The sequence below is a fragment of the Podarcis pityusensis genome (assembly GCF_964106645.2).
Source record: "Podarcis pityusensis genome assembly, chromosome: 12".
NCBI lineage: Eukaryota > Metazoa > Chordata > Lepidosauria > Squamata > Lacertidae > Podarcis > Podarcis pityusensis.
Genome location: NC_138037.1, coordinates 34109349 through 34134061, shown reverse-complemented (window position 1 = coordinate 34134061; position 24713 = coordinate 34109349). Strand labels below are relative to the sequence as shown.

The following is a 24713-nucleotide window of genomic DNA, read 5'->3' as shown; positions in this document are numbered from 1 at the left end:
AATGAAAAATGATTATTGTGCAATTGCTGGTAGACCAGCTCATCTTGAAGACCTCTTCTTCCTCTTATAAGTAAATAACATTTCTACTGGATTGTAAATAGTCCACTCCAGTTGTCCAAAGTAGTTGTAGCATTTCAGCATCCTTGCTGTAGAACATCATCCATAATAATAAACCCTTTTTTGCATGTGGAACATGTCTGGAATGAAAGGGAAGATACTCACAGCTGTTCTGTTAGGTTAAATTTCTAAAAGTGAAAGTATGTTTTGTGTTGCCTTGCATCTTGGGCTGTAACCCAGTGGGCAACATCTGCTTTGCATGCAGAGGACCCCTGGGAAAGACCCCCTTCACAAAACCTTGCTACCAGTCAGTGTAGACTGTACTGAGCTACATGAACCAATGGTCGGACTCTGGCAGCAGCGTTCACACAGGGGTTTATTCCATTTCCCTGACATGCCCCTAACTGTTAATTTCGGCATTATATTTGAGCTTTTGCACGATGTAAAAGGCACTGCTGGAAAATTAATGGAATATAGCGCATTTGAGTGCTCATTTCCATGTTATTTGATTCCAGAAGAGAATCTGTTTGCAGTCCCCTTAACCTGGAAAATGGCAAGAGTAAAGTGATTGAAATGGGGACAGCACATCAACAAACAGCTCTTTCCTGCCGCTTTCATGAGGGAAAAGAAGCAATCATGTTTGGAAAGGGTGGGGAGCAGCGATGTCGTCTGATGAGCTTTGTTGTTGTGTCACACCACACCCACAGGTGTGGATGACATTATTTATTATTAATTGTTAAATTTATATACTGTCCTTCATCTGAAGATCTCAGGGTGGTTCACAAAATAAAAATACAGGATAGAAGCACAAAATAAATAGTTAAAACCATACCAAAACAAGACTACAACCTCCCACTCCCACAAACACATTCAAAAGGCCTTAGAATATTAATCAGCCAAAGGGCTGGTGGAAGAGGAACATTTTCATCTGGTACCTAAAGAGATGTAATGAAGGCACCAGACAAGCTTCTCTGGGGAGTGCATTCTACCAATGGGCCTGTTCTTGTGTTGCCACCCTCCATACATCTTGCGGAGGAGGCACACCAAGAAGGGCCTCAGATGATGATTGCAGAGTCCAGGTCAGTTTATATGGGAAGAGACGGTCCTTGAGGTATTGAGGCATTGCCAGTTTATTGGTCAAACAGTGACAGAAATGGGATAAAAGCCCAGGCATTATAATCAGGAAAACCACAGTAATATTCCCAATGTCTGAATGTACCCTTAGAATAAGTTGGCTCCTTATGTTCCTACACTATTTGAAGGTAAATTAAGTCCTGTCAGTATCTTGCTTTTCTGCTCTTCCTAAAATGGACATTGTTAGGGGACTTCCTAGAAAAGTGAAGGACCTTCTTATGAAGGGCTACACCACAACCAAATCCAATCACCATTTCTGCCACCATGAGGTAACTTCCACCCCTGCCCCTCTGTCACCTCCCACCACTTATCTGCATGCATATATCTTTTTTTTTTAAATTATTTATAAAATTTTCAAATATAACAATAAAAGAAAAACATTCCATTTGAATTATACATCCAATTCTAATCTTTCCACTTTCAGACTTCCTTCAGTCTATCTGGGAATTTTCATGTTTTCACAGTTATTCACATTTCTTGCATCTGTATTGTTTTTTTTTTAACCAAATTAATCTTAGCAATTATTATAAAACAATATTTCTTTCCATTATTATCACAGAGCTTCTTGAAAACCTACAAACGTTAATTGACCTTCACATACATTTTTAATATACTCTGTAAATTTATTCCAGTCCTCGGTAAATCTCTGGTCTCGCTGGTTCCGAATTCTCCCCATTAGCTTGTCTAATTCTGCGTATTCCATCAACTTCATTCTCTATTCTTCTTTCGTCGGGATTTCTTCCTGTTTCCATTTTTGTGCCACCAAAATTCTTGCCGCTGTTACTGCATATAAAAACAACTTCTCATCCTTCTTTTTTATGTCATTTCTTAGTATTCCTAACAGAAAAGTTTCTGGTTTTTTAACAAAGGTATATTTCAACATTTTTTTCAATTCATTATAAATCATTTCCCAGAAACCTTTCATTTTTTTTACATTCCCACCACATATGATAGAAGGTTCCTTCTTTCTCCTGACATTTCCAACATTTATTACTCACTTTATACATCTTTCCAAGTTTTACTGGTGTAACATACCATCTATATAACATTTTCATAACATTTTCTTTTATAGTAGTACATGCAGTAAATTTCATTCCTTCTATCTGCATGCATATATCTGTGGTGTGGATGACTCAATGTTGAGTTCTGAGGGCAAAAAGTCACTCCGGGGAAGGGGAAAAAATTATAATGATGTGAATCTGCAATGAGTCATCCGCCCTCACAGAAGTGTCAGTGGGAATAAGGACTATTTAGCTGTTTTGCGTTGTCAAAGTTGCTGGCTGGCAGAAGCAGCCAAGCAGCCTAGGTTCCTCCAGGCAAGCTGGAGAGTCCAGCCTCTGCTGCATACACGCCATCGCTGCCATCACTCTGAACCTACACTAGGGTTTTGTAAAGGGTTGATACAGATAGGTGACAAGCATAATAAGCCAGTGTTGATTGTTCTTGTGGCGTTCGTACAAAGCCCCCGGTCGTCTCACGGACTATTGACCCGTACACCCCTAATCCGCTGCCACCAACCAGGTCCTCCCCCGTAAATCACTTAGTCTCAGTCAGGTTCTTAAGTTAAAAATGAAGACTGTAGTTTATTACAAAAACAAATAAACTTTAAATGCATTCAAAACACTGTTACCCTTTACTCTCTTAAAGGTAAAGGTAAAGGGATCCCTGACCATTAGGTCCAGTCGTGGCTGACTCTGGGGTTGCGCGCTCATCTTGCTTTACTGGCCGAGGGAGCCGGCGTACAGCTTCTGGGTCATGTGGCCAGCATGACTAAGCCGCATCTGGCGAACCAGAGCAGTGCACAGAAACGCCGTTTACCTTCCCGCCAGAGCGGTACCTATTTATCTACTTGCACTTTGATGTGCTTTCGAACTGCTAGGTTGGCAGGAGCTGGGACCAAACGATGAGAGCTCACCCCGTCGCGGGGATTCGAACCGCCGACCTTCTGATTGGCAAGTCCTAGGCTCTGTGGTTTAACCCACAGCGCCACCCGCGTCCCTCTTTACCCTCTTAGTCTTATTTTATTCTGTCTCTAACTCTTCTACCTCCCCCCACACAAGAACCAACTGCACTAACTGTCTCTCTAATTCCATTTGTCTGTCAACTGTTTTCCCAACTGCCTTTTCCCAACCAACTAACTAACTAACCAAACCTCGGGCTAAGCCCTTTTATAAACAGGTAGGCTCCGCCTCTGGCTTTTCTATTGGTCTACCTATTAACCCTTTCTCTCCCCCTGTACAGACATTTTCAAACGAACGGGCAATCACCACAGTTCTAGTCATGGGAAGGGATGTAGCTCAGTGGTAGAGCACCTGCTTTGCATCTGAAAGATCCCTGGCATCTCTGAGTCAGGCTTGGAAGGACTCCAGCCTGAAATCCTGAGGAACCACTGCCAGTCAGAGTGATACCTAGCGGTGTGGACCAATTGTCTGACTCCATAAAGGTGGCTTCCTATGCACAGTGCAGCATCTTTGCAGGTTACATTTGCTTGAGAAGAGGAACATCTCTGCAGAAGGAGCAGAAGAACCCTGTTGTTATGTACTAAGCTTGGATCCTAGAACAATAGGCAAGTAGGATCCTAGAATGCAACAACTGATTGGCTTGCAGGAAAAGACCAATCAGGCTCCAGGAGGAAGTTAATCAGCCAATCAGACGGGACTCATTGTATATAATAATGTATATAAAATAATGTATATAATGTATATAAAATAATGTATATAAAATAATGTGTATAAAAGCCTGAGGTTTTTTTGGGGGGCAATTCAGTCACTGTTTTACAAGCTGCAATAAAGAGCATGAAATCACTACAGGACTCCTGAGTATATTTCACCTGTGCTGTATCTCACGCTCCCTTCAGAGCCTCGCTTTCAAGGCAAAATGATTCGACGTAGGGCTGCAAAATGGCTGTCGGGCATTGTGAGCAAATTTAAGCACTCTCAAAAGCAAGTGCAAAAATGCCACAAATTGGAGCTGCGCTGGGAGGGAAGGCATCGGTGCGGATGCAGTAGACTGCTAGCTCCTTCTTCCTTGGCCCTCCTGTGTCTCTGATGAATGGAAGCCACAAAATGGGGCTGCAATTTCTGGTGGGCTCTGAGGTGCACAAATGGAGACCTCGAAAGGACAAGCCATTTTACTTATGTATGAGCTTAGAATATCAGCTTGGCTCTCTGGAAGGGAGAAGCTTGACACAAACCAGCTCTCTCTCTCTGTGCGTGTTTTAATTCATACGCAAAGGATTAAAAAACAATCTGTTGAAGCTCAAATGTTTTTCCCCACGTCACATTTGGATTTCAAATGGACTATATCTCATGGGGATGTTTGCTAAGGAACATATGCACTAGGGAGCAAGCCTATATTTTACTTACCACCTGATTTCAAACGTCTATTACAGCCCAGCTGCGTTCAGTAGGTTTATATAGTTTACATGCTCTCTAAGAACAGTGTTTCTCTGAGAGAGGCTCCTGACCTTGACAAATAGAATGGAGAAGATAACCGTCCTTCTGCAATTGCTCTAACAGAAAGTTAACTCCCACAAACAAATCTGATTATTTTTTTTACTGTGCTTTTGGCAGAACCAAATGACTTTTCAGATAACATTTCCCCTCAGTAACAATGACTCCCTGTTCACTGTGGAGCTTAAAACTAGAACTAATAATGTATTCAGTAATTACAATATTCAGGTGCTATTGAAATGGAGGATCAGGGGTGTCTTACCCATAGATGTTAGTGGTGTGGGGTGCCAAGGGCGCCACAGGCTGAGTGTCCAGGAAGGAGAGCCAGGGCGCGCTCCCTTCCCCGCTCTGGGGCAGCCCGCTCCTCTCCTCTCAGCCGCCCATTGGAGAGCGCTGTGTCTGGCTCAGGGACACCCCTTTGCACCCCCTCCCGCCGGGGCTGCCTGGGCACCTGGCAGGTGCAATCAGGGGCGGGCATGTCTCTCCTGCCTCTCTCTGGCCATGTCACTGTCTGCGCACCTCCCTGCAGAGTCTGCGAGCGGAGCAGGGAAGCACCCTGTGCAATCCCGGTGCCGAGCGAGGATGGGACAGCCGGCGAGCCACCTGATCTGCTTGCTTGCTCTCCTGTGGTGCGGACTTCCCCAGACAGGGGTTGGTAAGGGGCGCCGGGTGCTTAGAGGTGTAGCCTTATTAGACTTTACCGATTGGTAGGGTGAGCGTTGCTCCCAGAACAGGGAGGAAGGAGTCAAATGACACCAAGGTTTGGTTCAGAGAAAGAGTTTATTCTGCTCTCCGGATAGCAGAAGGCACTGTGTGAATCGGTTCACAGCAAGCACAAAAGCAAGAGAAATTGCATACAGTATATATATATCCTCCAGGCACCCTCTCCCCCCTTCCCAGGAATCCAGACACGCCAGCTTATACATGTAAGTTGACATCCATGACCATAAACAGATATTCCTGTTCCTGTACTCTTGGCCATAAAAGGATGTTCCTGTATTCCTTATCTTGGGGTAAGAAGGTCACCAACTCTAAGAGCACTCCTGGCATCATTCCCAAGCGTGGGGTGTCTTGCAAGGTCTGTGCGTCACACAAGATAAGATAAGCCCCAGCTCTGTCATCCTGTCTCCACTTCGGAACTGGCAAGGCCATTCATTAAGCATCACGTACAGATAAAGGAGAGAGCTTCGCTGGAGGGCACAGGAGGCAGTCTGGGCTGTGATCCGGGCGCCTCTTACTTACGTGCAGTGCCGAGCGTGCATCAGACCACGTGATGTAGATGAGCCGGACCAAAGTCCCCCCCCCCCCCGCTTAAAAAAGGTCAACAACTCTGGGAAACGGTTTCTGCTCTATAACCAGCCCTTAGCATTTGTTTTTATCCTCTCTTCCATTTTATTTCTTAACTCCTTTTAGTGCTTCATTTTGTTGTTTTAATTTATTGTTTTATCTCATTGTTTTATTGTTCTAACTCCCCTAAACTGTGAGGCTGCATGAAGCTGGGCTGCATGAAGTTTGGCAGTGCCAAGCGCAAGGTTGAGCCAAAGTTTACAAGATACAGTGGTACCTCGGGTTAAGTACTTAATTCGTTCTGGAGGTCCGTTCTTAACCTGAAACTGTTCTTAACCTGAAGCACCACTTTAGCTAATGGGGCCTCCTGCTGCTGCTGCGCTGCCGGAGCACGATTTCTGTTCTCATCCTGAAGCAAAGTTCTTAACCTGAGGTACTATTTCTGGGTTAGCGGAGTCTGTAACCTGAAGTGCATGTAACCTGAAGCGTATGTAACCCCAGGTACCACTGTGCTAGTTATAAATTAAGGAAGAGAAACATCTTGATTATCAGAACTGTTGACGAGCGAGCCCACGTGGGAGCTGCAGAGAGTCTCCAAAACACTCCCTTCTGCTGGATGGCACTGACTCCAGACTCGTAAACTCAAGGCCGCCACATTTGGAGATAATTGATTTCTGCAAACTGCTGACGAATAATCATAATTATTATGGTACTTACTAGAAAGAACTGCAAAGATCTGGGAATCATGCCAGATTCGTTAATCAGCTCCCCGGAACCCTGAAGGAGACAGAGCAAAATCACTCATTATTTTCTCCAAAAGGAGGAGAGTAAGAGGGAGCTGAATGAGTTAATTCTAGATGAGGCCATTCCTCCTCCTTCCACTGTTTTGGATTGGTCAACTCATCTTAAAGGGCTCCGACAAGATTCCGAAAATATTAACTACCCAACAAGCCTGGCTCAAGAACTGGCCTTAGCTGAGAAATCCTATAAGGCTTTATAACTGATATAACGACTCAGAGGCCACCTCCTGAGCTTGGAAAAAACTTTCAAAGTCAACAGAAATGGCTAACTTCAGGACCAGTTCCACTTGATATGCATGGACCTCTCCAGCATGAAAAATATTCTAACGATAACAAATGGGCTACTTCTGACTCTAGTGAAAATTTTACACCTCAAGAAAGAGGCACAGAGCCAAATAACACTGACCGAATGAACAACCTACCCGAACCAGCAGATATGAATCACCCTGTAACCAGCAAGAAATCATAGTTGCGAAAACTATAGTGTTCTTATCAGCACAGGACAAAAAAAATCTGACTTTTTTTTGGTGAAGCAAAGGGATTTGTGCCTTTGCTACAAGTACCTAGTACATTGCCCCACTTATATAAATAAAGCAGAAGAAAAATATTTTTTCTTCCATTTCACTGTGTGCATTTATATTAGAATAGTTTTATCCCACACTAAAATTTCACCCACAATCCTGATTTAATGTTCCTGAAAAGACACAGAAATGAAAACACAATTCACTCTTTGCTTTCCCCTTTTCGCTGGCTGTTTTGTTTGTTGTTTGCATCTCATTTTCTCAGCTTGGCATCTTTACAAGAATAAGAAATTAATATATATAGTTATCGGGTGCCATCTGGGCCCAGATGGTTTTCTTTGGGAGGGCTTCAGCAGCGTAACGTGTGCTGGCATGCATAGGAGTGAGAAGAATGATGAAAGACTCATCGCTTCTTAATCTTCTGTCTCTCTGTCTCATTTAGACACAATAGGTATTCCATATTTCCAAACTCTAATGTACCTAATGGCTATTGTTAAAAATGAAACATGTTCTTTGGAAGAAAAATTGTCCGAAACCTGGAGCTTTTCTTTTAAACACAATATGTCCAACAAGCACTTGTCAATCACAATAGTAAATGGCAAAGACAATGATAAAACACACACACAGACGATGAGGAGAAATTGGATCAGTTTGAATTACAATGTGAATTTACCAAAACTGGACTTCCCAAGCCGATATGCAAACCCAAACTTCAGCAAACACTCCAACATCCCTAAAATGAAAATGGAGACATTTATCACTCACCCCACCAACTGATCTTGACTCCCCTCTTTTTTTTGTTCCTCCCACCCCACAAAGCATTTCCTATAAGGAAGACAAGTGCCACTAGAACTATACCAATAGGACACAGCACACATACCTTCCATTGTCCTGAGAAAACCCCAAAATCCCAATTTTATTTTATTTTATTTCTTTGGGCATTTTTTTTTAAAAAAGAAAAACACACACCATTAAATAAATTTTAGAAAGTGGCAAGATTCAGTGGTGGAGGAAGGGGTGTGCGGGGTGTGTGGTCCGCCCTGGGTGTCATCACTGAGGGGGGGGGGAGGGTGACAAATTGAGTTTAAAAAAAAAAAATTAAAAATTGGGCTCACGAAACTTTTTAGGAGTGACTTGGTGGCTTAGGCGCCTGCAGGTACCACACTGCCTAAAATGGCAGCGTGGGACTTGCGTCTGCCTACTGCCTCTCCCTCAGCCACCCTACAGAATAGCACGAGAAGGGGTGGGAGAAAGGAATGATTTATTTATTGAAAACATTTATATACTCTCCCTTATCCAACACATCTCAAGGTTGTGGCCAACAAATATATAAATATTAATTATTCATATCCTAAAACACTAAAATAAGGCCATGATGCCAGCAATAAGGTAAGGCAGAAGCTAAGACCAGACAGCAAGCTAAAGTATGACACTAGCAAGCTCAGTTGAGGATGACGTTCCCTCCAGCCCCCTGTGCAATCAATGTTCACTTCCTGGAAATGGAAATGAGGAATTTCCTAGGGTCAGGGCAGCATTGGAGTTGTTAAATTATGGTGTGGCAGCCTATGCCCAGGGGCATAGCTAGCTCCTCCGGTACCTGGTATGGTGGGGGTAGGGCGACCCGCCTATGGTGGCCGCCGCAATCCTTGCGTGGGAGCCATTTTGTCACCCCTTCAGGGATGACACCCAGGGCGCAACGCACCTCCCACACACCCCTTCCTACGCCCCTGCCTATGCCCTTGTTTGACTCTCCTCCTTGCTGCACAGCAAATGTGGCGCTGGGCTCAGGGGCAAAACCCAGGGTCTGGCTCAAAGACCTAGGACGTAGGTCCTTGGGGCCAGTTCCTGATGTCAGTCTTGTTTTAGGTACAGCTATATTTGTTTCCAAATGTTCTCTTTTTCTGCAAATATTTCAGTTTTCTAAATGGAAGCGATAAAATCCAGAAAGGGATGGATGAACCTGATAGGGGTGTGTGTGTGTGTGTGTGTGTTTGCTTTGATCCACCATCCTTCCCTCTTCCAGTTTCTTTCTCTCCATCTCAGTCTGTACCTGGTACTTCTTGCTGCAGGATACAGACCTTTAAGCAACATCCACCGTACAGATTATGGAACCATTATATTGACAGGATAGCAGTGGCGTAGCGTGGGTTGTCAGCACACGGGGCAAGGCAAGTAATTTGCGCCCCCTAACCCGTGGATTTTAGCAGGGGGCAGAGAGGTGCGAGTGCAAGCGCCCCCCCCCCGATGTTGCGCCCGGTGCGGCCGGCCCCCCCTGCACCCCCCCACGCTACGCCACTGCAGGATAGCCTCAAGTACCTCTGAGAGAAGCTCAAAGAATAATTATTTCTTATAATTTTTTCTGCCTGGGTACTATATCTGTAAGGCTACTAGTATCATTTGAAAAGCTAGTCCCCCGCAACACAATCTTGTAACAGATTGCTATATAGTTAAGGAAACAGGATAAGAAACATAAGAAAAATAAGAATGGTTACTATCCTCACCTCAGTAAAATAGAGTTCAAGGAAATGTGTACTGTAGGTCAGCACATCAGATCAGACAGCAACTCCAAAACAATGACAACAAACAAAGTAGCATTAATATAATGGCCTGGGTTCAAAAACATTGTTTTTAAAATCAAGATTTTTTAAACAACAACAACAACAGTACCATTAAATATCTCCAGAACTCAAATGAAACCTGATTGGCTCACACAATTGGCAAATCAGAGAACACCGCAGAGCTTGCTTCAAAGTTCAATTACTGTGAATTTTCCCACTGCCTCTAATGATAACCAACAGCAAGTGCAGACAGTGAATTCTTTTTCTGTGTTGAAAAGGAAAGCTGCTGTCAGCACCGCCAAAGTCAGAAGGATGCTAAATGTTCCAGCACTTCCAGCTTTCGCAGAAAGTAATGAGGTGAAACTATTTTTGCCGTAATGTGCAGAAGACAATGATTACCCATGGCAGTGTCCACACAAAGGCTCGAAGACTGTTCTCTAGAGGCCTGTATCTGTTAGCTGCAGGCACTATGCTGACTCTCTCCCCAAGCCCACTCGTTTCCTCCGAAACCAGATGAATAGAGCCCACACATTTGGTCTGAAATGAGCTGAAACAAGCAGATAAATATAGGTACAAGGTATTTGCTGAATAGAAGAAAAATGTGCAAGTCTACAGGACATTGTTAACCGACAGTCACTGGCAATTATCTCCCAGAAACATAAGCCTAACTCGAAAGCAGAATAAACAAGAAGATATTAAATACAGCATCTCACTTATTAGAGGTGTTCAGTCACAGACCACTTCCAACCACAAGAGACTGGAGTCTGCTCAGTTTTGCCATGATATAAGTACAGAATAACACCCACTTAATTCAAGGATATTTTCTGCAGTGTTTCGAAGAGAGAGAGAGAGAGAGAAGGATCTGGAAGGAAGCTTTACAAAGAAAACAAACCTTCCAAGGTGATGGCACAATTGAAGCTTCCTTCTAATCCAAAAAAAAAAAAAAGTCCTCCTGGATCATAATGCAATATATCTGGAGCCAATGGCGATTTTGTACATAGCTGCTTCACTTGACTGAGCTGTTCAGACGAATCATTGTTGTTTTTGTAAGGACTCCACAGGAAGACAACAGCAACAAGCTTGTAATGCAGAGGTTCACAACCCTTGGCATCCTGATCGTCCTTAAGTCAAGGACAACCCTTGCCTCCAACTCTTTGAGCTCTTAAAGGAGCAATTAAATTAAAACTTTGGGAGCTGCTTTATACTGGCCAGGCTATGGTCACCCCCAGACTGCCAATATTTTGTGGGAGGGATTGAAGGCTATCCTGAGAAATTCAGGGTGGCACAATTAAAGCGGATTAAAGTGTTCTTTTGTCTTAGAGCTACAAATCCAACTTAGGAAATGCATGGAAAGGTGTTTAGCTGGAAGATGTAGAAACCCCATGGAAGCAGAGCTGAGTGAATACTCATTGCCTTATAACAGCCCCACAGACAAATCAGAACAGAGGCTCAATAAAGACTGAGCATTGTCTAAACCCTTTGTCAGCTTTGTGCAAGCAAGTTAGGATGGGTGCTAAATAAACAGGTGATGCGGAGGAGCCCTGTTTGCCTAGTTTGTCAAACTGTCTGGGGTCTTGGGTGGTGTGGTGTAGGTCTTTTCAAAATTAGGCTGCCTTTAGGCTGTGGCATTTGCCATTTAGCTTCGTAGAGCTAAAAGAGAAAGGTTCATGATCATAACAAAATGCCACTTGCGGGCTTTTCTAATTCAGCTTCTGTGAACATTAATGTCATATCCTTCAACACAACACAGCCCAAATACAGGACACCATTTTGGGGGTCCAAAATCCCATGTGAGTCATGAGACCCATGCAAGATCATGGACCCAGGAAAAGTGCTTTTTCAGGCACTTTCATTCAAAAATGCACATTTTTTGGTGCTGCACAAGATCGTGGAGCTCAAAATGGTAGCCATACTCTCATGGGGAAAAACAGTATGCCCTGGTTTTTCAGGGGCAGTTGGTGGATATGTAATATATTATTATTTTCCCACCTTCCTTCCATAGTACTCTGGTGTAAAAACATAAGAAGAGCCCTACTGGATAGAGAATGAGACTCTTGTTTGAGGGATTGTTGCTTCGAGTCCCATGTTGGACGAAAGATTTCTCCATTGCAGGGCGTTGGACTAGATGATCCTTGTAGTCTTTCCAACTCTACGATTCCATGATTTCATGATTCTAGCTCAAAGGCCCATCTAGTCCAGTGTCCTGTTATCATGGTAGTCAACCAGATGCCTATGGGAAGATCACAAGCAAGAACAAAGGACAAAAGCACTCTCCGCACTTGCAATTTCCAGCAAGTGGGAATTCAAAGGCTTACTGCCTCCAACAGTGAAAGTAGAATATAGCTATTGTGGTACATGGAGTCCCCTGCTGGTATTGTATCCAGGAACTAACCAATGGTCTACCACGTGCCTTCAGACGACACCCTGGGAGACCCTATCCTACAACTCTATACACTCTTTACATTTTTACAACTCCTCTCGTTTAGATCCTTTGATAGATGGTTATCAGATGTTACAATATTCAAGGTCCCGGGCAATAATTAAGGAGTGCCTACCTTAACAGGCTTTGTTTAATTAACTGATTTGATTAATGCTACCAAGAAAATGTTCTGCCAACAGCTCTGAAGTACTGGCAGGTCTGGGCTTCTCTGCATTCTTCTGGCTATAACTGTTGGGGTTGTTCCACCCAAATATGTCTGTCCCTGACAAGGTTTTAGCCGTGTACTTAAAATAGAAAATTGGTATAATTCTCCAATGAGTGCTATGGGCAAAAGGCTTCAGATGTAGATCCAGCACTTGGCCTGAGAGTCCAGAAAAGGAGGGGTGGGGGATCAAAGCTGTTGAGTAAAGCCATAGACTAGGGATCAAGCCCAGTAGCATTTGATGCCTGGCTTAGCTTTGTATCAACTGCTTCTACTCAAATGTTTTTGGACAGAAAATAATAGGGAAGCAGACAAGAAGAGGGGGAAGGAGCAATCACAAGCAAGCATGGAAAAGGACAGGAGCATCCTCTGAATTGATAAATGATAGCCAACACAAGCTATTACCCCATCTCTGTTTGGCATTACGAGAAGCATGATTGTTGACGAGATCAACATCTGGTCTGATCCAGGAGGGGGATCATCTTATGTTCTTAAAGGTAAAGGGAACCCTGACCATTAGGTCCAGTCACGGACGACTCTGGGGTTGTGGTGCTCATCTCGCTTTATTGGCCAAGGGAGCCGGCGTACAGCTTCTAGGTCATGTGGCCAGCATGACAAAGCTGTTTCTGGCAAACCAGAGCAGCACACGGAAACGCCGTTTACCTTCCCGCTGGAGTGGTACCTATTTATCTACTTGCACTTTGACGTGCTTTCGAACTGCTAGGTTGGCAGGAGCAGGGACCGAGCAACAGGAGCTTATGTTCTTACACATTAACCAAAGGGTTGCAAAAAACAAACATTTCTTGCAAAGAAGCTGCATAGTCAAGTGCAGCAAAGCAAGGCCATGCAGAAAAAGCACGGTCAAATAAGATACAGGAATGCCATATGCAAAATAAAAAGATACAACATGGATATATATATGTAAGTAATTGCAAAAGAGTCACATATAGCAGTTCAGTAGGGTTGCCATATTTCAAAAAGTGAAAATCTGGAAAATGTTTTGTTTTGTTTCGCTGAGCTTTTTTTTTTTTTTTTTTTGCAAAATAAAAAAGAAAAAAAAGAAAAATCAATACTTCCAATATGGGCAGCCATTCATCTGGATTTTCCTGGGCATTTTAACTGATTTCTGAAAATTCCGCCCAGACGCTATTTTCAGCGAATGAATCCTGAATATGTCTAGGAAATTCCGGATGTATGGGAGCCCTAAATTCAGCATTTCACCTTTAGTTTAGTTTTGTCTAGTATTATGCAGGTTGTTAAGTATATTCCACCACCACCCTAGTTTCTATTGCATTACTATCCAGGAGGGCAGGTCATCTTGGTTGAGTTTTGCTATTTGAAACGGTTTCTTCAGGAACTAGTCAGTGTTTCGTGGGAGTTACCCTGTAATTTAAAAGTGCAAGATAAGGATTGGAATCAACAGATTTCCCACTAGCCCACTGAACTGTAAGAATTGTAAGAGGTTTTCTGATAGAATCCATATTTGTATGCAAAGCCGTCAAGTTCATGACAATCAATATGAAAGGCATTAGCTGCTCTCACTGGTTCTGGAATCTTATAATCGACACCACTGCTTCTGAAACCTTGTGGTGTATATAAATTGATTTTATGCAAAGCAAGGGGGTCGGAACATCTCAGTGGTTATTAAGTTTCTGAACGGGACTGGGGAGGAGGAAGGCTGCGGAAGAGGTCAATTTCAGGACTGGAGGGATAATTATCCATCACCAGACTGCAAGTAATTATTTCCTGCTTGCACAAACTGACCCATACAGCTCACTAGGTGGAAAGCATGGAATTAGGAACTTTATTAGAAGTACCATTGGCACCTTCCTTTGATCTGACCTGTATTTATGGCAAGCAGTGCAGGTCTACTGTTTCCTCTGTGTCAGCAGCTGTAATATACTAAGCCAATATAAAGCATCTCATACTTTGTTCTTACACACACACACACACACACACACGTGTGCTGGAACTCGCTGGAACTCAGTTCTACCATCTATCAGGTGGGCCTGAACCACGTGCACTTTGCTGTGGAGATTGTTGAACCCCTGCCTGCCGCTTAGACTATAATGCATAAAGCTACTCATTAAATCCTGATAATTTTTAATCAATGAAACCAGAAGACACCACACCTCCCAAATGCCATAGATAACCAACCTTGAAATTCCAAAACAGCAAAGGGCTTTCACTCTGGTCTGCTGCCAGGCCCTTCCTTCAGCCATCCAGGAAGACGGCTTTAGGAAGACACCGTATGAGGAGAGGAAATGCCTGTGTGGCTCTGGGCAACTGGAAACAACAGAACATGCCTTTTTTCACTGCCAATACTATACAGATATGAGAGCTAGGTTCATCTTGCCTATACTACATAAATTCCCAGGTCACACAGAATAACTTTATACCTCTCTTCTACTTCAAGATGAAAACCCAGATGTTACATACTTAGTTGCTAGATGTTGTGCTGCCATGATGGATACTCATCAAAGGATGGCTTACACCACAAACTAGGCCTAAACTGAAGGACCCGTGCTCCTAAACCAAAAGGCAGGACCTGTGCTCTTTTATGCTCCCTCCCTTATAGTCACTTTTAACAGTTTGTCCTTGTTTTTATGTTACGTATGGTATAATCACCTTTTAATTACTAGTTTTTATCACTTACCTGTTTTAAGTCTTATGTCAGTGATATCCAAACTTTTTTCAAAAAGGGCCAGATTTGATGAAGTGAAGGGCCATGGGGGCCGGCCAAAGGGCTGGTCAAAGTTGTTGACCTTTTTTTAAGGATTGAAGTAGTTGAGGGTTTTTAAGGATTTTACCCCAGGGAATAAACTGCCACAGGGGCCAGATTAAACTGACTGGCGGGCCGGATTAGACCCCCGAAATGCCTGTCTTATGTGTTCAGTTTATCTGTATGTTTTATCTAATGCTGCTCTGTGACTGAAATAAAGTTTGATACTGATACTGATAATTTTGGATCCCAGAGCACAGCTTGTCAGTGAACCTTCTACACTGTTATCCATTGAGCTCCCAACTTTTTAGAGCCGTAAAAAGGGACATTTCATGTATTGCTGAAGGTTATATTAAGAAATGCTGACCAAGATTAAAACATGTGTTCCCTTCTTCCAAACACCACATCCCATTCCCAGGCCATGCACAACTTAAACCTAGTTGAATAATTGCCTGCATATTAGCTGAGGTGACACATGCATCAAGGATGTAGCACCAGCATTTTGTTTTTTGATGCAAGGAGGTTGCATTTTGATGTTTTCCTGCCTTTTCAGATTGGGCATCCCTTGTGACTTGTGTGTAATGGAGAGCAGGCTACTGGTGTAGAGACAAAAGAGCTGGGAGCTGTATAGCTGTGCACAACCGCACATGGGAAAAGAATTTATTCTGCATTCTTTTGGTTTTGTTTGGGCTAACTAGAGCCTCGTGGTGGTTCACGCCACATAAATGGTGTGCAAATCTTTTATGAACGTAGCCTTGGAAGAGAAATATTCACACAGTGGCTTCTTCCCTCTAATCTCAGTTAAATTCTTCAGGGCATTCCTTTCTGATTCCTTCGAGCTGTACTTACATTAGGTCCCTTGTAAATGAGAAACGCTTTCATTCATTTTCCTCTGGCACCGACATCTAGACGTTTAAGTGGAAACAATCATTACACAATTACCGAACTGCACATCCCACAGGTATAAAAAGTTTTCTCATAATTAGAATGGGGGAAGGTAATGGTAGAAATGTTTTAGCATGGCTTTAGTCCTTTCTGAGTGTTCAGAAAACTTGGTAAAGCAACATACAAAGGAAGCACCGGAATGAGTTCGCTTTCTCCTCTCTGTTCCCACATCACCCTCCACAACAGAGGGCAACTGTCCTGAATGACTACCAGCTTGAACGGCTTTCACAAATTCATGAAGGATAAGGTTATTGATGTTACTAAGCATTATGGCTGTGTACCTCCATCAGAGGTTGTAAGTCTCAGAGTACCAGCTGCTGCAAATCCCAGTTGGGGAGAGTGCAGTTGTGTTCATGACTTGCTTTTATTATGATTAACATTTATCGATCTACATAACATGTAATTGCTAAACAGGCTCCTAAGCCGTTTTTCAGTATAAAACCAATGGCGCTTATTTAAAATGCGCACCAATGGATTGTCGTCAAAGCATTAGAACAAATATTCACAATTAAAATGTTCAATAAAACAAGCCCATTAACACAGCACAACAATTAGAAGAGTTAAAACAGCAATCCAGTCAGGAGGTGTGTGTCTTCGCAAGTGTGTGTCTGTGGGCTCCCCATAAGTCTCTGGTTGGCCACTGCCAGAACAGCATGGCTGACTAGATGTAAGGATGCTCCCAGCTGTTGCCCAGGAAAGTATAAAGACAATGAAAAGTTTCTTACCATCCTTTTTTATTTCAGTATTTACAGAGAGAGACTTTAGAATCCAGCCTCTTGGATAATGGTGTTGTCCCAAGTGAATTTCCACACCCCGTCTCTCCCACTTCCTCATTTGTCATTCTCATAACCTCTTCTATGAGTGCTGCTATGCGCCCTCTGTCTTTGAGCTCTTTGCTCTCCTACTTTTAAGGCTCACCCGGTACTGGGAGATGGAGGGTCTGGAATGCTTTCTAATGACAATGTGTCAGTTGGATGTTGTTCCGGCTGTCCCATGATTTCCCAGCTTTCCCCCTCATCTGCGTCTGAGCTGCTACCTCCTTGAAGCCCCTGTTGTAAATCTATACTGTCTTCCTCTTCCTCCTCCCTGGAAAGGTCAGGATGGGGAGGCAGTCTCCACCATTCTTCCTTTGCCCAGTCCCTGACACTAGATGGGCTTTTGGTCTGATCCAGTGGGACTCTGGAGAGTACGCCTGCATAGATACACCTTGGAGCAGCTTTGCTTCTGCATCTATCATATCGACTTGAGACTGAAGCTTAGTTCCCTTTAATGCTGCCTGCTAACCGAACTGAGCAGTTTAACTAGTGATCTAAGTGAAATTGTATGTTTTTGTGGTAGTAGAAGCAGGATCCCTGCCCCTTTTGCTTGTTAAGAAAGAAAGAAAGAAAGAAAGAAAGAAAGAAAGAAAGAAAGAAAGAAAGAAAGAAAATTAGCCTTTCTGCATGGTCACCTCTCCTGATCCAGGAAGCCTGCTCCCCCTTTCTTCCCATTTGTTGTCACAGTACAAAACCTGGAATGAGTAATCATTTAATTCCACAGTGCCAGGCTGTTTTTATCAGATGTGTTGGTTATGGCTCACATTCCAAACAATGGGTGACAGCCGATGTTAGAATCAAATACTAAGTTGAGCTGGAATAAAATAATGCAAAATGCTTCTGAATCTTATAGGAAAATGTAGTACAACTTTAATCCAAAGTATTAAAATGTGGTCAAAATAGCCTGCAGTTTTATCTGTGTTTGACTACTGGTCTGTGATCAGTTTTGTTCTCTATTACCTCAGGCTTTGCTCTGACTAGATAAGTCAATCTGTTACTGTATTATCTTTGTAATTTTATCTATTTTGACCATATTTTATACTTTACACTGGATGAAAGTTGTCCGGTAATCTGCGGCTGCAACCACCACTGATTCCCAGAATGCCTTGCCACCGCTTCTGGCTGCCTTCCTCCTTCCTCAGTTCCTCCTCCTGCCAGACCGACTCCATTCTGATTGGCCAGGTGGTGGCATTGGCACAAGAAGGTCTAAGCCTTTTGAATTCTTCCATGGGCCTTTTCCTTTGCACCACCAACGTTGTGTGTGTGTGTGTAAGCAATGTGAGGATCATAAAAGGCTTTTGGCAAACTCTAAGGTGGTAGAGATTTGGGTGAGGCGCATTGGTAGGCAAGTGAAGTGAGGAGCGATGGGAGCCCCTAGTACACACAATTATTTTGGTTAAGTATAGGAATATAGGAAGCAGCTTTATACTGAGTCAGACCCATGGTCCATTCAATTCAGTATTGTCTACACTGTCTGGCAGCAGCTATCCAGGGTTTCAGACTGAAGTCTCTCCCAGCCATACCTGGAATTGTTGGGCATTGAAGCTGCATGCAAAGCAGATGCTGAGTTATGGCTAATCTACATCAAACTTGCAGTCAAAAAACAATGTTGGAAAAAGAATAACTTACATAGTGTAACTTGTGCCATTGTAACTTATGCTTTCTATAGTTAGGATTGATCTGTTAATAAGTAAATGAATGAATGAATGAATAAAAATTCCCACACTTACTCCCAGGTAAGCAGATACAGCAATGCGAGTTACTGATAAAATGGGGACTATTTTCCCACCCAGTGTGTGGTGCAATGCATACTTAAAGTACATAGTGCAGATTTCTGATTTCCCTTTTCCTCATTTCCTGATTTGCAGTTCCAAGACACCAAATGTTCAAATGGGCCTCTGCTACAAATTCCCTTTTTCGGCACTGCAAGATCCTCTTTTCATTTTCACGATTAAGCGCAGCTTGGTATTTGTTCCGTGATCATAATCAAAAGGCTGGGATCAGGATTCTAGAGATTAACAACTTAAGGACAAAGTGGTAGGCCGTAAAATGGGGGGTGGGGGTGGTTAAGCTTACAAAACAAAGTGATATATAGTTTGGTCACAAACTGATTTTGATTTGACAGGAGATGGAAGATTGATGAAACAGGGTGATAAATTATTATAAACTAAAAGGCGACGAGAGATTTATGGTGAACAGTCATTCCAGATTGTCAGTACACTCACACTCACACTCTCACACACTCTTTCTGTCACTATATAACTTTTGTTATGACAGCTACACAGTTTTGGAAGAAGGGCAAAGACATAAATAATCATAGCAGACCTGAGTCGGAACCATGTAAAGAAAAGAGAGGAATTTGTCTAAGCCATTGACCCTAAGAATACGGTGTGCCACTGAAGTTCTACTGAAAACAAGAGGGCCTTCTTTCACATAATTCTCATAACTCAAGAGTTATGCATGTTGGATGAAAGCAATGGATATGCCAGTGCTATTTTCCTAGAAAAAGAGGTGCCGGAACTCACCATGAATGCCTCCCTCTTTCTCTTAGAATGGCAATGGCACACACCTGAGAGGTTCTGGAACCCACCTGAGAAGTGCCAGAACTGAGTTCCGGAAAGTTCCCCCTTAACAAAAGTCCTCTATATAATCAGGGTTTGTGACCAGGAAGAAAGAGTTCACTCCTCAAGCTCTTTACTTCTGGGGCATTTCTGTGGAGTAGAAATTGAGGGACTCCAATCCACCTTTCTCAAGTTATTTGCCGCCACACTCTGTGGATTCAGTAGTGGCTGGTGGAGGAGGACAAACTGTTGACATTTATCGCCCAGCCTACAGAACGAATTGTGCATTTTATTCCACAGAATAGGCTTGTGTGCTCTTCAGAGGAAGGAAGCATAATAACGACATCTCTGGCAGCAAGAGATTTTGCAGACTCCCCTCCTGGAGTGCACCATCATGACGGTATGGATCTGAGCCAATGGATTTGTTATGAATACATGCTCCTCAGTGGTGCCAGGAACATGTCCTCATGGTGTGTGCTTGATGGAAAGCTACCACAGTGAGCCTCTCTCTCCCCCTGCTGTTAGATATTCATGACTCTGTGGCTGTTTGCATTTGACAGAATTGTCATTCAACCTGAAGACAAAACTCTATGCCTTTTAATCAATGTTTTTAAACCCAGTTCTCAAGGTTCTGTCACATTTTTCCATGGCCAAGATGGGCTTCTTAGTTATTGTATTTAAGTCTCACCTTGAATTAAAAGTCGAAGGCCACTAACAACTTACAACAAAAACAACCATTTTGAAAAGTCGCAATATATTAAAAAAATTAAAAACTTAAAACAGCAAGAGTAGAACATAGATTATAATAATAAGAGAATCCTTAAAACGGTTGCTGTGTGAGACACATCAGAATTTAAAACTGCAGGATTAAAACACAACAGCAGAGTAAAAGGCTAAAAATAGTGTTAATAACAGCTATGGTTTCTAATAATGGTTTCTTAATTGTTTCCTTTCTAGAAATAGAAGTCTTTCCTGTATGGTGGAAATCCATTAGAAAGGAACAAGGCACACTTCCTTTGAAAGAGAATTCTGAAGCTTTAGTGTGAGTAGCAAAAAGGCCCCACTTTCCGGTCCCAACCAAAGCACACACAACCTTTTCAAAGTCCACACTTTTCAGGATCTTGTGATGCACAAAAGAAAGTCTGGATGAACCCTCAATAATATCAAATAAACTGAGTTCAGTGATGAAAAGAGGTAACCAAACTGATGAAAGCCCCCACCAGGTGGGTTACGACAATGTAATCATACAGCTAAAACCAGGTAAAACAGTTACTACAATTATAAAAATGAGCAAACAATTCCAAACAAATGCACATATTAAACAAAACGTAAGAAGTGGGCCCCACAAAAAATAACTCTCAAAGCACTGGCTAAAGAGACGTATCTTCAGCATGCGACATATTACTCTGCTGATTTTATTTTATTTTATGAAACGTGCACAGAATTGGGCTACGCCACTGAATACAAGCTTTCCAAGAGGCTGGCTGTCTTATCAGAATTAAGAATAAACAGTTTGCAAGTGTTTGTTAAACATGAATATAGCACTGAGCGTAGCTTGCACTGCAGAACAAGAGGATTAAGACTCAAAGTCCAAAGGGAAGTTTGGGGGAATCTCATTACTTGCAAGCAGAGCACATGTCATTAGATTTGAAGCTTGACTAACATCTGTTACAGCCAGTTAATTAGTGCATAGTCCTTTATTAGCCAGGAGGGGGAAAATAATTGCAGGTTTCCATATTTGTGGTCTGGGATAACTGCTGCCAGATGAGGCCAATTCAAAGTCCATAATTCGCTGCCCTTCATGTGCATTCAGTAGATGAGTCTTCAGATAGCTTGAACTTGAAAATCCTTGCTCAACAATTAGTTTTGCTGAGTGGTGCTTTTTCTTGTACACCCTGTAAGTGGGGGAAAGTGCTGTAAACAATGAATCACATTACTGTGCCATTCCATCACTACCAGTTTCAGGATCTGCAACTGAATCACCCAGAGCACAATAGCACCAGGGAGCTTGCAAAAAAAACATGTGGAATAGCCATGAAATGGGAAGGGGGAAGGGGAAACATAGGGATGTGGGGAGAAAGTCATTTCAATTTGCATTTAAATGCGAGCTTTTAATTTTGCACTTTCAGAAACAATACATGAACTGAAATTCATCCAACACAATTGGCACTTCACCACATTTTGAAATGCAGTTCTCCAGCCAAGTAACACGTACAAAAATGCATGTACCAGAGAAAAAAACTGTATATGTGTTTAACAATAAATGCATTGGGGGAATTTCCTTTGCCAGGAAAACTGTGTGTGTGTATTAGAACGAATTGCATACAGACATGTGTATATTAGGAGATATTTGCACTAAAATGCTGATGACTTTTCATGAGGTTTTGCAAACTGATGTGGAAATATGGAGAACTGAACTTGGCACTGGAAAAATGAGAAGCTGGGAGAAACCGAAATTGACCGATTCACCCATTCCTACAGGAACTTAGATGGAAGTACTTCCCAATTCCATCTCCTACGCATGAACAGTTTTATGAAATTCATATACACACTGCCAGCAATATCAACCATCATTGAGAGAGATACGTTGCTGAAGTCCTCCCAGCTGTGAAAACTTCAACCAGGGCCTTGAAAAGCTTTTGACGTGTTATCATTGGAATAAGATTTCTCCAAACATTTATATCCCACTTTTCTTCCACACTGGGACTAAAAGTTGCCTTCCATCCAGGCACTCACCAGACTCGCAGCTCCTTAGCTTGTTAGGTTGTTGTATTGTATGTCTTCCTTAGCCCTGGTTATTTCGACCATCCCAGCCTAGCAACTACATTGTCATGAAGTGAGAGCAGCTTGAAACAAAACAAACTTTGGAAAAACAAGCAATTGCTTCTTTGATTGTCTGTAGCACACCTCATGGTTAGCTCATGGTTTGTTAAACAAGCCATAGCTTAAAGAAATCATGACTTGGTGTTATGTGTGAACCAGGCCATTCTATGCACTTGGAACATTATCTAGTATTCTGAAAGCATTTTCTCCTGTTTTTCCTAATGCAGACCTTTACATTACTATAAATTTGCACTAAATGTAGGCCCAATTTTGTGTTATTAGATACCTGTGTCCCAATGGCTGCATCCTATTGTCATGAATGAGCCAGCCCCCAGGGAAGGTTTGCAGCCAGCTCCCAGTGACGGAAGTAGCCAGGAAGAGAGAGGGTTAACTGCCAGGCAAGATGAGCACAGCCCAGTGCCAATTCCCCTGCTCTTAGGAATGTCAGTTGATAAGAGAATGGTGGAGGGTGAGCCTTAGCCCTGCCAACGCTCTCAAGAAATGCAAAATACCAGGAATAGAGAAGGAAGCAGTTCATCAGGCAGGAAAGAGTGAAGAGACAGTCCCTTAGAGAATGAGGAAGAGGTGGGAGCTGACTCTCTTAGTCCCAGGTCTTGGCGAATGGGAGGGCTACAGGATAGGAGGCAGGGCAAAAGACATCAGAGGGAAAAGTTCAGTTGCTTCTGGTCTTGCTGGAAGCAGACTTCAGAAGGGTCATCATGATAAATGAAGGTGACGGCTGTGTTAGAGCCATCCGGAGTTATCTCTTCATTTTGACAATAAATCATCCTTTATTGAACTACGCTCAACGTGTTATCAAACCAGGAACTGAACCCCTGATACCTATGTTGCTTTAGAAATTTATGAATGTAGGAACCACGAGAAAGGAGTAGGAGGTCATGAGAAGGACCGCACAAATGTCTCTTCTCCAATCTGATCTTTCATGATCCTGTTTACATGGTTCTTCTTCCTAAGTGATCTTGGCCCCTTCTCCCATGGGGCCATCCTATATTATTGGAGCTGCCTGGGATGGACCTTGCCATCAAAACTGGACCATGCTTTTTGTCAATAGATGTTTGATCTATGCTCGGATGTAAGGCTATTGTTAAAAACACCACAACTAAATTGGCAGTGAGGGATATCTAGGAGAAGTGAATTACATGCAGCCAATTGGTAGCATCTTACAAAATCAACTGATGAGGCAGTTGCTCAGATGGTGTTTCCATTTGATTCTCCAGTCTGCAAAGAACTGTCACGAGTCTGAAATAAATGCAAGTTTCAAAAGCACATTTTTACAAGCTAGAAATAACTGCTCCAAATCTTGACAATATTATGCCAACTGGGGTGTGTAACAAGGTCTTGCTTTTAAATTCAAACAAGCCTTGCAAGGTGCAGGTTAAAGGTGTCTTAAAAGGAAAGGAGGGAGGGGGGAGATGGAAGGAGCAACTATAGTGATTAATGTAAAGGTCACTTGACTGTTCAACTAAAATCAATCTCCTCCTCTGTAGCTATTTGGAACTTGGAGAAATGTAGCCCCTGTGGGGATTTAATAAGAGGAAATAGCATGAATTTAGCCTTAGTAAAGCACGTGGAGAGGCTATGGTCGCTATTACTCCTATGGCAGAACATTATATTGTGTATTTCTGTCAATGAGTGGGAAGATACCATGGTTCTCCTCCCAGGCCAGTGGAAATATGTATTATGCACTCAAAGACTGCAAGGCTACAAAATGTACCCAGGATAAATGACTTAGCCTGGCATAGGATTGTATCCAATGAAGTCATCCTGGAAGTATAAGGACTTCTGATTGCTCAGTAGGACTTCCTCTTCTGCCATCTTCTCATGCATCTCCCCAATGTGACAACTGATTTTACAAACAAACAAACAAACAAACAAACAAACAGCAAAAATGAATAATACCGCCAGATTTTAGAAGCATCACATTTCAGGTCTACTGGAAAGAAAGCATCTTCATGCACCATTTATATCTCACTGTGTCTTGTTGTGGCTTCCGTTCCATGCAGTTGGGCTGCAACAGCTGAGCTTATTGGCATCTATTCTAGCAAGAGTTGCTCCCAGAGCCCATCAGGATTCGGAACAATTTTCCAGCCATGATTATGGTTGCACAGATAGCATGGACCTTACCTTATTTGTAAACAGCTGAACATTACAAAATATGGTATATAAGCACAGAACAATAAAAAATGCAATCAGTATGGGCAGATTAAACAGTTGTCAAAGAAGAAATCGGATGCCTCCTGCTGGTCATCTCATCCTTTGATAGCCTGCAAACCCTACAAAAATAGCATCTGACCAAATGCGAATGTACAAAGTTGGAACATTTAATGGGCAGCGTGTTCTGCAAGGCTGGCGCCATTGCACGGAAGGACCCTTTT

General features: G+C 42.7%; 1 long non-coding RNA gene across 1 annotated transcript; it reads left to right on the top strand.

The window, feature by feature from the left end:
• Window positions 1–18788: 18788 nt before the first annotated feature.
• On the top strand, window positions 18789–22463 carry LOC308459669. The gene is made up of 3 exons (XR_013978270.1): window positions 18789–18970; window positions 20452–20536; window positions 21976–22463. It is a non-coding gene; the product is annotated as an uncharacterized lncRNA (long non-coding RNA).
• The last annotated feature ends 2250 nt before the right edge of the window (window positions 22464–24713 follow it).